The sequence below is a fragment of the Gekko japonicus genome, unplaced genomic scaffold (genome assembly GCF_001447785.1).
Source record: "Gekko japonicus isolate JY-2015 unplaced genomic scaffold, Gekko_japonicus_V1.1 scaffold392, whole genome shotgun sequence".
Taxonomy (NCBI): Eukaryota; Metazoa; Chordata; class Lepidosauria; order Squamata; family Gekkonidae; genus Gekko; species Gekko japonicus.
The window spans coordinates 521,819-537,079 of NW_015174853.1; positions in this window are offsets into that span (position 1 = coordinate 521,819).

Here is a 15,261-nt window from a genome sequence, read left to right on the forward strand (position 1 = left end):
TAAATGTGTTGCCACTGAAGATGTTTGAAGAACTCCCTGGCCAGAAGACATTAACTAAAAGTGACATAGTTCTTGTGGCTTATGGAGGAGCAAGAATAAAGCCACTTGGAACAATTATGCTGGAAGGTGTCACACCAAAAGGAAAAGCCAGGCTTTTGTTTTATATAACAGACACGTCAACTCTCCCAATATTGGGGAGAGCAGCTTGTGAAAGTTTAAACCTGGTTTGTCGTGTTGATACTATACAACCAACTGAGTTAATGTCAAAGGAACAAATGTTTAAAAGGTACTCAGATGTATTTGAAGGTTTAGGGGAATTTGAGGGTTATCATCACATATATCTTGACCCAGCAGTTCCCCCAACAATCCATGGGTGTAGAAAGGTCCCTTTGGCCATATTAGATAGGCTAAAAGAGACACTCCACCAAATGGAAAAGACAGGAGTAATATCAAAAGTAGAAGGGCCTACTGATTGGGTAAGCAGTCTAGTCATTACAGGAAAAAAAAAATGGAAATTTGAGAATATGTCTTGACCCAAGGGATTTGAACAGGGCAGTTCGTAGACAGCATTACACAATTCCCACAGTGGATGATGTATTGAGTAAGTTAGCAGGGTCTAAAAACATCAAGTTTAATAAGGAGAAGATTCAATTTAGAGTAAGTTCTGTAAAATATATGGGGCATATTGTGACAGCACAAGGGGTTTGCCCAGATGAAGAGAAAGTCAAGGCTATTCAAGAAATGCCGGCACCACAGGATAGACAGGGTGTTCTCAGGTTCCTGGGGTCTGTACAATACTTGTCAAGGTATATTCCACAGGAAGCAGAACTTACAGCACCTCTAAGGAATTTGTTAAAGAGTAAAGTGTTATTTCAGTGGATGCCAGAGCATCAAAAGGCTTTTGAGGTTATTAAACACCAGTTGTGTCAGGCACCTGTGCTTCAATACTTTGATGTAACAAAACCTGTGGTGGTGCAGGCTGACTCTTCAAAAAATGGCCTTGGAGCTTGTCTATTCCAAGAAAACAAGCCAGTGTCATATGCCTCAAGGTCATTAAGTGTTGCTGAACAGAATTATGCCCAAATAGAAAAGGAGTTACTTGCTGTGTTATATGCCATGAGAAAATTCCATCAATATGTGTTTGGTAAAACAGTTACGGTCCAAACGGATCATAAACCGTTGGAGGTAATCTTTAAAAAACCAATTGGCAATGCACCTGCCCGGTTACAGCGTATGTTGTTGCAATTGCAAAGATATGAACTCAATGTGATATACACCCCAGGGAAGCAGATGTATTTAGCTGACACACTATCAAGGGCTACAGTAGATCCCCCTGTAAGTGATGAGGGCTCTGTAGAAGGGGAGAGAGTAGTATATCAAGTTGACACACTAGCCATGCACCCTAAAGGAGTGGCTACATTACAGGAAGCTACGAATCAAGATGGCCAGCTCCAGACAGTAATAGCCCTGGTAAAGTCAACATGGCCACAGTATTTTAAAGATGTTCCTAGTGAGGCTAAGCCATTTTGGTCAGTTAAGAATCTTTTGCGATGTGAAGATGGAATTCTCTATGTGGGTCAAAGAGTGGTCATTCCTTTGGTAAAAAGACGAGAGATGTTAGGCCAGCTTCATGACTCGCATCAAGGTATTCAGAGGACTAAAGCTAGGGCAAGGGAAATAATGTACTGGCCAGGTATGTCTAATGACATTGAAATGTTTGTAGGAAGTTGTTCTGCATGTGCTCAGTTTACATCAAGAAATCAGAAAGAACCACTTATACCACATGAGGTTCCCGAGTTGCCATGGGAAAAGGTAGGAGTGGATATTTTTGAGCATGGGTCACGTTCATTTCTCCTAGTGGTCGATTATTTTTCAAAATACCCAGAAGTAATAACTATACCAGATAAGACGGCAGGGACTGTGATTGATAGACTGAAGGCCATTTTTTCTCGCCATGGTATCCCTAAAATAGTGGTGAGTGACAATGTCCCATTTGCCAGTAGAGAATTCCAGCACTTTGCTGGTGAGTGGGGCTTTGAACAGTGTCTCAGTAGCCCAGGATACCCCCAGTCAAATGGGATGGCAGAAAGAGCTATTGGCTCTATAAAACAGCTAATTAAGAAGGCTGAAGAATCACAAAGGGATGTCTATTTGGCACTTCTGGAGTATAGGAATACACCAGTAACTGGAATGGTGCACTCCCCAGCACAAATGTTGATGGGTAGGATGTTGAAAAGCAAACTCCCAGTGACAAAAGATTTGTTGTATCCTAAGATCCCTATTGGAGTTAGAGAGAACCTACAGGAAGCTCAAAGGAAACAAAAGCAATTTTATGATAGGACAGCAAAATCGCTTAAGCCACTACAGCCAGGAGATTTGGTGTGGGTGGAAGCTAAAGAACGATGGTTTCCAGCAAAGGTGCTAGAGAGGTGTGCACAGCCTCGGACATATCAAGTCATAACTCCAGATGGGACTATATATAGGCGGAATAGACGTAAACTTAGGTATCAACGGAGGGATTTAGGGGAGGAGGAGCAAGAAAATATAAAACAGAAAGTTAACACAGGGGAGGATGTGAAGGATCAGATACAATCAGAAGAACAACAGAGTAATGAAAAGGATAATGAGGAGGAAGAGACTCCAGATGTACAACATCATGAAAATATATCTGAACGGACCCAGGAGGAAGGAAGGCATCCTAGATATGTAACATCTAGAGGTAGGGTTGTATTTTCGCCAGAAAGATATATAGCTCAATAATATAAGTGGTCTTAATTACACTTTTAATGGTCTAATGAAATGTTTTATATATATATTCTCTGTATATGTTTTCCGTTATGTACTATGTGTAAACCAAAGAGATTTTAAAGTTATCTTTTTCTTTGAAAGAGGGAGATGTGGTGTAATGTGTCTTTAAGATCGCTTGGAGTTGTTATGTCCACCTGCAGGCCATTAGCAGAGTGGGTTTTATCAGTCCTCTATTTTGCTTGGAGAAAACACGTTGTGTTATCTGGTGATAGCTGGATTGAATAAACATTGTATTTTGGATTAAACCCTGCCTGAGGTTGTGACTGAGATTTGTCCTGGACAGCGGACATTACATGTGGGATGTGGGATGCATGTTTCCTTAACATTAGACAGTCTCTAGAATTGAGCAGACTCAAATGGGAGCAGATAGTCCTTTAGGTACCCTGGGCCCAGAACTTTTTCAGGTTTTGATTCGTGCCTGAAAATGAACAGGCAGCCCAATGAAATTCTTTTAATACATGACTCTCCATTGTCTGTTTCTTCTTCCCAGAATGCAAATGCTGTAATCTCATACCTACAGCAGGGATCCCTGAGATGGTGCCCAGAGGAACCATGATGCCCGCCAACTTTTCTGACACCTGTTTTTAGAAATAGGTCGGGGCAGATGGAGCTTTTGCCCGGCAGGGCTTCTGATTGGCTATTGGAGATATGATTAGCTGTGCAGGTTTTGAATGATGCTTTGGGAGCAGCAGCGACCAAAGCACAAGGGTTTTCATTCCATGACTGAAGGTAAGCAACCTGTATGCAATTTTTTTTAAAAAAAACCCCAATATGTTCATTTTAAAGGGCATTCTGTTAAACAGAGTTCCTGCCCAAAATGTTGGAGAGTTACCTTCAGAATTATGCATGAGCTTAGTCCTTGACATTCTGTGCTAGGCTCTGCCTCTTGTGGTGGCCATTTTGTGCTTGCCTCTGCTTCGTGTGCGGGGTTGCCAACCTGTATGTGGGGGAGATATCCAGGGACTTCCACTGAAAAACAATAGCAGTCATTCACCTAACACCAGAGATAAAACATCATTTCACTCCAAACATAAAAGCCAAATTGCCTCATTAGAGAGATTGACGCTGTGCCAGAATCAGGAGCTTCAGTGCTGGAAATTAAGTCTGTAGGTGTGGCTTCATGATGAGTCCAGTCTTGTTAAAGGATTTTTGAAAAGTCTGTATATCCGGAACATCTTTGACTGACTTTACTGTATTTTGGACTGCCAAATATATTGATTAGCAAGAGCTGTGTGTTGGTATTTTGTCTGGAGAGAAAGAAGTCAGACAGCCAAATTGGGAGTGAATGCCTTTAAGAACGGCTTGACAGAGAAACAACCTTCAATCTGCAGGTGGGGGCTGGAGATCGCCTGGAATGATAACTAATTTACAGATATAAATTTCTTATTTATATATTTACATTATTTATTCCACTTCCCCTAGAGAAAATGACTGCTGTGGGAGGTTGATTACATGGCATTATACCCTACCAAGGTCCCTCCCCTCCCGAAACTCCATTCTCTCAGTCTCCACCCTCATATCTGCAGGTATTTCCAAACCCAGGGTTGGAAACCCTACTCATGGGACAGCCATTTTGTGGTTGCACCTACCACCCTGTTTCAGAATTGCAAAGATGCCCATACGCTCAAAAAGACTGAGGACCCCTGACCTACAATAATCAAACTGTGAGCCTTCCAGTATCCAGCATCAAGTGCTGGCATGAAAAGGTCTTAAGATCTGGATCTGGAAAACTGGCTTGTTTTTTTCTTCATCTTTAATTGTTGTACCAACTGACTGGTGAAGGGTCCTATAGAACCTTACTCAGTGTCTTGTGTTATTTGGGCTGGCCCCAGTAAAAGGTATTGCATCATCTGGTTTCTTCTTTTGGATTTTGCGTGCGTTAACATGGCTGTTTACAACTTTTTTCCCCTGCTTTATTTTGTGCCAGTTCTGATTTCCAGACCTTCATCAAAAGCAGACCATGCAGAGCTCATTGCACTAATCTAATCTGGAAGTGGCCAGAGCATAGATAACCAGATCTCAGTTTTCGAGGAAAAGAGGCAATTAGTGAAATGATCCACACTGTTTAAAAGCACTACATGCAGTAGGTGAGATCTGAGCATGCATTTGAAGCAATGCTTCTGAGAGCACCCCAAACTGCAAACCCACTAACACAGTCCTTAAAGGGCAACACAATCCCATTCACTCTTCTAGTAAGGGAAACGAAGAATTTCCTTAACAAGTGAACTCAGATCCTAAAGATTTGGCTTGGTTAAAACTAATCCCAGGGAACATGAGGAGTCATTATGCAAACTCTCTTATTGAGGCTTAAATTATATCTTTTGCAGTGTTTTTAGGCTACTTGATTATTATTGTGTTTTCAGAATGTTTTGTCATCGTGTCAGCTTGCTGTACACTGCACTGCATGCCATTTCTCTGGCAGAGAATGTGGGATGCATGTTTTTAATAAATTAGATGGGGTCATTCACTTGTATTTATTAATCCAGCCTGACTCTCAGTTCCAAACACACAATGAGGAAGTGGCCCTCTTGCTTCTCTCCCATCTCAGTCTGAGATGTAGCACATCACCCCAGAATGTTGCTGGTTTGTGCAAAGAATGAGGTACATTGAATATGCTATTCAAAATCAAATATAGGCTCAATTCAGAATTGAGTAGCAAGAATGGTAGTAATGATCGATAGTGATACCTTGACCTCTCAAACAGTTCTAATCACTCTTTGGATTTGATACTGATGTAAAGATGTGAGAGAGTACGAATGTCTAGGACTTTCCCCCGGCTCCTGCCCTGGAGATATGTAAACAGCACCCAAATTGCCCATTTGCTGTGTTCCCTTTGCATTCATTTTCAGTCAAAATGGAATCTGTGCTCCAGCTGGAGGCATAATATGAAATCCTGTTCGTGTGTCAGTCCCTCAACCATATTTACCAACTTTCTAAGAGAGCAGAATGAAGAGGCCTCATCAATGATTATCTATTGTCCCCAGGGGCCTCATTATTTTGGAGTTATGAAATCAGAACATAAGAAGAGACCTATGAGATCAAATCAAAAGTCAATCTTGTCCAGCATCTTGTTTCCACCAGTGACCAGTCAGATGCTACTAGGAAATCTACAAGCAGGGCAGGAAAGCAACACCTGTTGGCCCTACAGCAACAGCCCTACATTTAGCGATCATGGCTATGAACCATGAAAGCCAGTGACAATGAATGTGTCAATCAACACTAGCTTGGAGGGGTTTTAAAAAGGACTAGATATATTCATGGAGGACAGATATATTATTGCCTATTAGCCATGTACAGCTTATTACGAAACAGTTGTATTGTTAAAAGTCAGCAACAGTAACAGACCCATTAATTTTATTTTATTTTATTCAGTTTATAACCTGCTCTTCCCGAAACCAACTTAGAGCGGGTGACAACAATTTATAACATATATAAAAACCTTGCAGATTAACAAGTTAATTTTAGCTTGCATAGAATGTTTTGTCTGTGTAGGATATACCACAGTGCTGTGGACCATTTTAGCTTTAAAGGGGCAAGGTATGCCCTTCAAAAATGATTTCTTGCTACCACTGATATTTTCAAGTATCCCTTGAAAGTAAGAGTGAAGGCACTGTTGGGACAACGAACTTTTGTCATTCTTAAGGCATCTGCAAATACCCAACTTCAGCACTATCTGAAACTAGCTTTGGAGTGCCTCTGTACAGAGACATTAGGGCCGAGTTCAGACTGGCAGTTTGCCCCAATATAGGCGCGTGTGAGGAACGTTTCACAAGCGGATTAAAGGGGCCGTTCACACAGGCACATCTGTCCAGCGTTCCCCCCCCATACGCAACCCGTCTTGTAGCGCTTGCCTCCCGGGTTTAAAAGATACCTGGTGAAAGTGGTAGCAAACCCTGGAGAGCCCGTTTATCCCGCTTCATTCCGCTTCCCGGAAGTGTGAACGCTAACTGCTAAAAGCCGGGAACAGACTGCGTTAATAATGTGCACCGGCTGTTTACGCTGACTGATCTCCTAGCCTCACTCTGGCACCAGGAAGGGGGTAGTGATGTGGCTAGATGTGCCTATGACCCACAGCGGCTGCATCCTGTCCTATTTGCTGCTGCGCCTAGGCACCCATGCGCCTAGGCGTCTGCTGCGAGGAAAACGCCGCTTACAGCTGTGCCTCCGGGCCAAGAGTGTGAACACTCCCTCGCACCTCCTCCCAGTATGCTCCCGCATCAGTCCGCACAGTGTGACCCGGAAAACCCAGAACAGTTTGTTCCGGCTCTTTTTTGCAACGACTCCCTCCCGCTTCAAACTGCCAGTCTGAACTCAAGCATGCCACTGCAAAAATGAAGGTAAACTGAAGACTGAGAAAGAATGTTGCCCTGCATGCTCACCTGGACAGAAGCTGCCTGTTGTAGAGGGATCCCTGTGTTTAAGAAAGAAAAAGACCTGTTTAGTTTGAGGTAGCAGTAAAGCATAAAGTTCAATATAACTGGAAAGTATTAGTACTTTAATCTATTGGTGCAATAAAGTTTCAAAGTGATATTAGAGCTTAAACTAGCCTTCAGTTTTAATCCTTGTCCTTTGTTTGACTCTCTGTTTAACCCTTCTCATACTGCAGTAAAACTAGCCAAGAACCTCTGAGCTTGTTTAGAACTAAAAGTAGCTACACTTGAGTAGCTTGAGCAGCTACAATTGAACTAAAATTAGAACTAGACCAGAAAATTAGAACAGAACTAAAATTAGAACTAAATTTAGGTACTCCTGAGTTGTTTGAGCAGCTACAACACTGAGAAGTTACACAATGTTGGTACCTAAATGTATTATGAAATATTTGCCCTCCTTACTATTTTAACCTTTTTCACTTAGCCTATCTTGATAGAATTTTATATGAAATCATAGATATATCTATATCTATTTATATCTATATCTATATATATTTTAATGCCACTTACCCTCTCCTCACACATCTGCTAAACTTGCCTGTTTATTCCCTTGTTCCAGGCACTTTGTCACTGGATCTTGGGCACTTCATCACTGGAGAGGGGGCTGCTACCTTGCAGAGAAGCTTTTTGCCAGTGTGTTTGTTATGTCCGCTGACCGCCACCAGGGCCAGTGAATACCCCAGAGTTTGACTCTGTAAGAAAAATGGGGACTAGGCTCCTAGTCTCTCCACTTGGGAACCAATAGGACCATGGTGGGAGATTTAAACCCACCAACGGGACCTAGGGGTGTGTCCCCAGGTGTGTATATAGTTGGCCGGCCAGCCGTTAGTCTTTGTCTTTGTTGTGTACCAGTAAACCATACTGATCACTACATCAGTCTCAGTGGTTTCTACATGCGTCTAACCCACTACACTTCAGTGTTGTAGTGGTTTAGAGCAGAGGACTTTAATCTGGAGAACCGAGTTTGATTACACACTCCTCAGCATGAAGCCCGTGTCAGGTCTTGTAGGCCCTTCAAGTCCCCCCAAGTTTTTTCTGTGGGAACAGAATGGCCCTTTCTCTTCCAGGGAAAGATCCCAGTACACTGCTGCCCTGGAGGTCTGCTGGAGGACAGGATCAAGCCATGCCTCAGTGGCACTGACAGCACTGCAGGGCCAGCAGCAACAGGCAGAACCTTGCCTACCTCTTCTCCCATGCTGCCAGAAGCCAGGCCTACTCAGCTCAGACCCATCCTATCAGTGGGGTGAAAGGAGGTGATGGAGGAGCCCATTTCTGAGGTCATCATTGCTACTGGGGCATTAAACTGTCCCCCAACCCATGCCAAGCTCCTTGACAGAGATTAGGAAGGCAGTGGCTGGGGCAGCTTGCTGCTTTCAAACCTCCCCCCCCCCACAATAAACAACATCACCCATTTATTTTTCTGCTTTAACTTGGGCTGCTTAACCTATCCTCAGACTTCACCCCAGACTCCACTTCATTTCCTGTTTTTTGACTTTGAAATGTAACTGTCTTTGAAAGTTGGTCATGCAAAAGCTCTTTCACATAGTACAAGCACCTTTCTGGTACCAGCGCTTTCTGTTTATTTTTCTGAGGCTGTCAGCATCATTACTAGTTTTGCCGGGCTGACCTTGGCCTGTATTCAGAAGTGACAACACTGTGTTATTCTTTAAGCGGCATAGATTTCAGGCACTTTTGAGGGGATCAGTGCCACTACTTAATGAGTCGCTAATTTTTGTTCCCTAGTGTGGCATCAGTAACTGGAATTCCATTAGTCAATTTGTAATGACTGAAGGTGAAAGAGATGACCTCAATGATAAACCATGTTTTAGACTTTCCTGCAGTTATACCACCTGTTTGCCCTCCACCCCACGCTGGCACTGAACCTTCCTCTCTCAAATACTATGAAGTCAGCATTCTGCACAAAACCATTCCCTCCAATTGAACTGGCTCTTTTGTTACAGCTGGCAGTTCTTCCCAGGTTTAAGATGAGCATGGACTGATGTAAAAGTCTCCCAGTAATTTAATAAATGGCATTTATATAGTGAAAACAAGTTGCAAAACCTTTATTATCATTAATTTCCCCCCCCCTCGGAATAAAACTAGTAGAAATGAGAGACAGGGCTTGGGATTAAAATGTTGTTGTTGTTGTTGTTCAGTCGCACAGTCGAGTCCGACACTTCGCAACCCCATGGACCCCATCATGCCAGGCCGTCCTGTCTTCCGTCATGCTCTGGAGTTTGCTTAATTTCATGTTCGTTGCATCGATAACACTGTCTAACCATCTTATCCTTTGTCGTCCCCTTCTTTTACCTTTTACCTTTCCCAGCATCAGGGTCTTCTCCAGTGAGGGCTCCCTTCTCATTTGGTGGCCAAAGTATTTGAGCTTCAGCTTCAGTATCTGGCCTTCCAGGGAACAGTCAGGGTTGACCTCTTTTAGGACTGACTGATTCGATCTCCTTGCAGTCCAAGGGACTCTCAAGAGGATTAAAATACATAGTTATATACCTCAGATGACATCCTCACAAGTTTGATTTTATTAATCGTTCCTTTAGAGACACATTTTTCTCCCAGAGAGACTACAAAGCAGTCTCATTGAGATCCAATCAGTTTGCCTGGAATCTGACTATGACACCAAGTATCTGTTTTACCTGTTACATAGCTTGAATTCCCAATGTTCATTTTCTTTAAAAGTAAGTGTCTAGGCCTTTTAAATCCAGAGACAGGAACTAAAATATGAAGACAGTTTTCTGCTTAACTTGTACAATTGAAAAAGGCCCAGTACGCCTTCCTTTTGTTTTAGCCAATTAGGGAGGCCTGGTCTGGGGTTGACTAGTGTAGAAAGCTCAAGGGAATGTTTTGGTTTATTATTGTTTGCTTTATTTTATTTAAAACATTTATTGGCTGACTTTCTTCCTTATGTAATTGAGGGCAACCTACAATATAAATAATAAATATAAAATTGAATACATAAAACACATAACTCCCCCTCCAATTCAAAATCGAAAAGTTTTAAAGTGAGGGGGCCACTTCCTCCCTGGGGAAGTTGTTCCGTAATCATGGGGCTGCCACTGAAAAGGCCCTTTCTTTGTATGCCCACCAAACAAGCTGCTTTGACTGATGGGACAGTCAGGAGGGCCTTTCCCTGTGCTTTTAATTCTCAGGCAGGAATGTATGGGATAAGACCAGGGGTCATTTGGGGGGGGACATGGGGGGACGCCATCCCCCCGGGTGAGGTGCGGGAGGGCGGGGCCTGGAGCTCCCTGCTGGTGCCCGCTGGAGGTCGCCGCCGGCTGTGGGAAGGACACACTTCCGGTGATGTCAGGGGGTGTGGCATATGCTAATGAGTTATGCTAATGAGTTCCCCTAGCTCTTTTTCTACGAAATGACCCCTGGATAAGACTGTCCTTCAGATGCCTCAGTTCAAAGCCATGTATGCCTTTAGAGGTCAATACCAACACCTTGAAATGGACTCAGGAGCAGATTGGTAGCCAGTTTAATTGCTGTAGTATCAGGGACACATGCTCCCAATAGCAGACCCAGACCAGCAGTCTAGCCACAGTGTTCTGCACTACCTGCAGGTTTCAAACACTTTTCAAGGGTAGCCCAAAGTAGAGTGCATTGCAATAGTCCAGTCTAGATGAAATTGGAATTTGGGTGACATTGGTGGTTTAAGTTGCAATGTGAACCTTAAGGGATCATCATCATCATCATCATCATCATCATCATCATCATCATCATCATCATCATCATCATCATCATCATTATTATTATTATTATTATTATTATTATTATTATTATGTAACTAAGGCATGGGTCACTGTGGCTAGATCTGACTGAACCAGAAGCACATGTAGCTGACATACCAGTCAAAGCTGGGCAAAAGCATTCTGAACTACTGCAGCCACCTTGTTGTCTAAGGTGACTGCTTTGCGAGTAGCACTCCTACGCTGAGGTCCTGGCTTTTCAAGGGGAGTATATCCCCACCCAAGACAGGAGGGATCTCATGTCCCTGGTCTGCCTTCCTACTAAGCCAGAGAAACTCTGTCTTATCCGGATTAAGTTTTACCTTGTTCACCCTCATCTAGCCTGTTATTGACTCTAAGCATCAGTTCAAAAAATCAACATCATCCTTGGAATTAAGTGGGAAATAAAAGTAGAGTTGGTTATCATCTGCATATTGGTGACACTGCAGACTTCCTGATGACCTCTCTCACAGGCTTCACATAGATATTTAATACCATGGGGAATAAGATTGAATTTTGTGGAACCCCACAGGGCAATGGCCATGGGGCAGAGCAAGAATCCCCCATTTTTTACTTAGTTCAGAGTGTGTGACAGTGATCGATAGTCTTGACTGTATTATCTGCTTCTTAAGTGTTAAAAGTAAGCAATTTTAAGGAATAGTAGCTCATGCCTTCTTGTGATTTTCCAAATTCTTTTATAAAATATAAGAGGGCAGCAGTGCTTATCAGTTTCTTCACCAGCTCTATCTGTAAGGTTTACAACAACAACAAACCAAACCCAAATTGATCTTTATATTTTTAAACTGGAAAATAATTTTCTAAGGTTCAGTAGCAACTCGAAAGGAGCTAAACTGTGTGGTGTTAACCTAGTGGATACAGAGCATATAATTAATAAAGTCTTTCAGGTACTTTTATCTTCTGAAGCTTATCTAAAAATCTAAATAGAAGTGACTGTTTTGCAATTTTCCTGTACCAGCCCAATTTCAAATTTCCTGTTGCTGCCTAGAGTTCAGTAATATCCTAAAGGCTCGCCTTTGAGGTCCAAACTAACCTTTCTACACAGTAGGACCATACTAGGACCCTAGTTGGACCCTTCTAGCAGTATAATAAATATTCTAAAGAAAGAGAATCTTTCCTGGTACTTGACGATCTTTCATAGCAAGGAAAATCCACCTGCATCTCAAAGAAGAAATCTCCAAGACAGCCTCAGCTGAAGAATAATGTTCTATGGAAGATAAGCAATTATTCAGCCAGAGAACCCACACAGGGAGGGGGTTATGTCTGTTAGAGAGGGGAGAGGGCAGAAGCTTCCAAAATTGTGATTGGCATCAGAGAACACAAACAAAGAAAAAAGCCTTGGAAGGCCCTGTTCACATGGAGGATTTGCTGCACTAAAGGCACGAGTGTCAGGCAGATTTTCAGGGCGCGATCACACCACAACATCTGGGAAGCGTAGCACACCCGTGGCCAACCCGTGGCATCCCGCTGAAGATGCACAGTAAAAAACTACCTCAGAAAGTGCACTAGTATCCGAAAAATGCAGAGCAGGGGCAGGCATCTGATCGTGGGAGCACTAGTATCCCGTGGCATCCGGCGCCCGTCTATGTCCTGTCACAAACCAGATGTTTTTCGTAAGCACATGCGCACAAACATGTAACTGAAAGCAGTGCTGCTCTGCAGAACTGCGCATGTGCACAAACGCCAAACGCTTGCCGCACCGCTTCTTTGCCATGCTCCAGCATCGCCGTGTGATCGCCAGCTAACAGCCTAAGCGTGAAGACTCGGGGGACTGTGTGATCGGGCTACCGCACTTTATTTTGCTCCTGGGCAAACAGCCACGCCTCCCCCCCCGCGTTATCTGGCCCATGTGACTGGGGCTGAAGTTTATTATGGGTGCCAGTTAAATATTGTTTTAACTTTGGGCAAACATGTCTTCACTTGATGTTGCTTTTAAATTGCTTTTGCATTCCAGTGTTGCCTTTTAAGGTTTCTGCATTCTGTAGTTTATCTAGCCAGTTAAGCTAGACTTTGGTATGGCTGTATTAGGAATAAAGTCCCCATACTTGTGTCATTCCACAAAATATGTAAAACATGGTTGTTCAGGAGGGCATTTTTATAAAGACAACAGGGCTATATTATAAAAACAATTGATCTATGTATTACTGAGCTAACTAAATCAGAAACCATATGGCACTGTGGGTGTGGTCAGACAGGCAGGTTGCTGTGGCAGTATATTGGCTCTAAATAAGCTGCTTGAGTTTGGGACGCTTTGTGTCATCACACAGTGGCCGCTTAGCCAGCATCATAGTGCCATGTGCCATGATAGGTCATTCACATTGGCAATGTGCCACAACCACAAACCCACAGCTAAATGGATTTTTTCCTAAGAGCTGCTGCGCATGCACAGAAGCAGACAAGGGCAGACACACTCCTATCAGGAAGTTCAGTCAGCCCCCGTATAGTTCCAAGAAGTTCTTCATCCTGACATGTATGCACAGCTCCCATAGATATCGCCCCACTGTTTGGGGTGGCCAATTGCAATCTCCTCCAATTTTAGTGAAGCAGTCCGTGACCGGGAAATCTAATGATAAGTGTTTTGCGGCTCTCCCACTTGGCATTAGAGTTTGCCTGCCGCATCTCTAGGTTCTCTTATCCCTGCTTCCTCACCCAAACACTGGGCTTTGCATGTGCATGTGTGCTTCCATGCAGGAATGTCACAGGCAGCCAATGGAGGAGCTAGAATGCACCTTGGAGTGGGGTTGGAGAAAAAACACAAAGGGATGTGCCAGAAATGGAGAGGAACTATCACATTGCTCATGTGTTTCCATGGCATGTATGGGTGATCAGATGCCCAGAAACCCACAATGGAAGTGCCTCACCAAGATAGCCACTGGAATTTGCCGTTGGCTATTTAATCCATGTGGGAGATATTTTAGTGTGAGATAGGGATGACCGAGGCACAGGAGCCAGATGTGCACGTTTGATCAAGCCCATTTGATCTGGAGGGGAGGGATGGTTATGTTGGGCCAAACTGCTCGTGTGATCACACCCAGTGTCTTGCTGTGTCTTACCCAAACAAGATTTCTTGTTGCAGTAGAAGAAAACCTTAGTAAATTATAGAATGAACAAAGACTCCAGTAAAAATATGATTTTATGATAATCCCCCAGTGTTTGTGCTAGATAACAGAAAATGCAGAGAAAATGATGGATAACTCAACAATTAATGAGCTTGATTTGCATATCAGTCTTAATACAATATGATCAAGATTTCACTCTGTGTTGAATAATTGCCTGCTAGAGTTCATTTGTGAAAACAAACAATTTCTTCTCTCTAGATAAGTGTACTGTATTTACTTCTTGTTTCCCTGTATATATTGTTGTATAGCTTTTAGGCATTGTTTTTTTAATTGTTAACCTTTTTAGTAATGGGGAAAATGGTGATAAAACCAGTAACTGATAAGTACTTCAGAAAGGCACTCATTTGCCAGGCCAGTGTGTTTCAGAGAAAGGTAAAATTTGGTATTGTTAGCAGTCAGACCCCTCCTCTTGCAAAGGTGCAGTTTATAGCTTACAGAGGCAGAAACACCCTTCTTTTAATATATTGCCCCAAAAATTATAAGTACAGGACACTGCCAGGCCCAAAATGAAACAAAATGGATGCCAGTCAGGAATAGCCTGGCCAAGTATTTTTGAAGATGATCTCTCCCTGCCCCGGAGAGATGCATAATTTAGAAAATGGGTATCCCAAGAATCTATTGACTCATCCTTGGACTAATCTCATCAACTCCAACCTTCCTTCCTCTGTATTCACTTACCCTAATTAAGTCACAGTTAAGCAACACTTAATTCTATTCACCTAAACCATTAGCCCTTCCTGCCAAGTAGTTGTATATCAAACCTCTCACATATCATTGTCCACCTCAGAAAAGCCCATTAAGTTTTTGTTTTTCTGGCAAATACATCATACTCACCAGAGGGCACATTTTGCCCTATATCAGAAGCACTCTGCTTCCCAGCAATCTGTGTGTATGACTTGGATACTCTTGCACACCCCCATTTTATTGAGTCTCTTCTTCTCTCCACAAAACGCTGGTTGTTTTGCTGCTCAGTTTGCTGCTTCTGCAGCCCTCTTTCATTAAGACTGTTAATTATCGCCCTCCCTGAAATTGCTTTCCCCCTTTTCCTCCCTGTGTTTCTCTTAGTTAGCTCTTGTGTGTGTGTTTATTGTGCACGTTTTGTTTTATTCCTTCTCTTTTTAATAAAGACCTTTCCAGATGAAC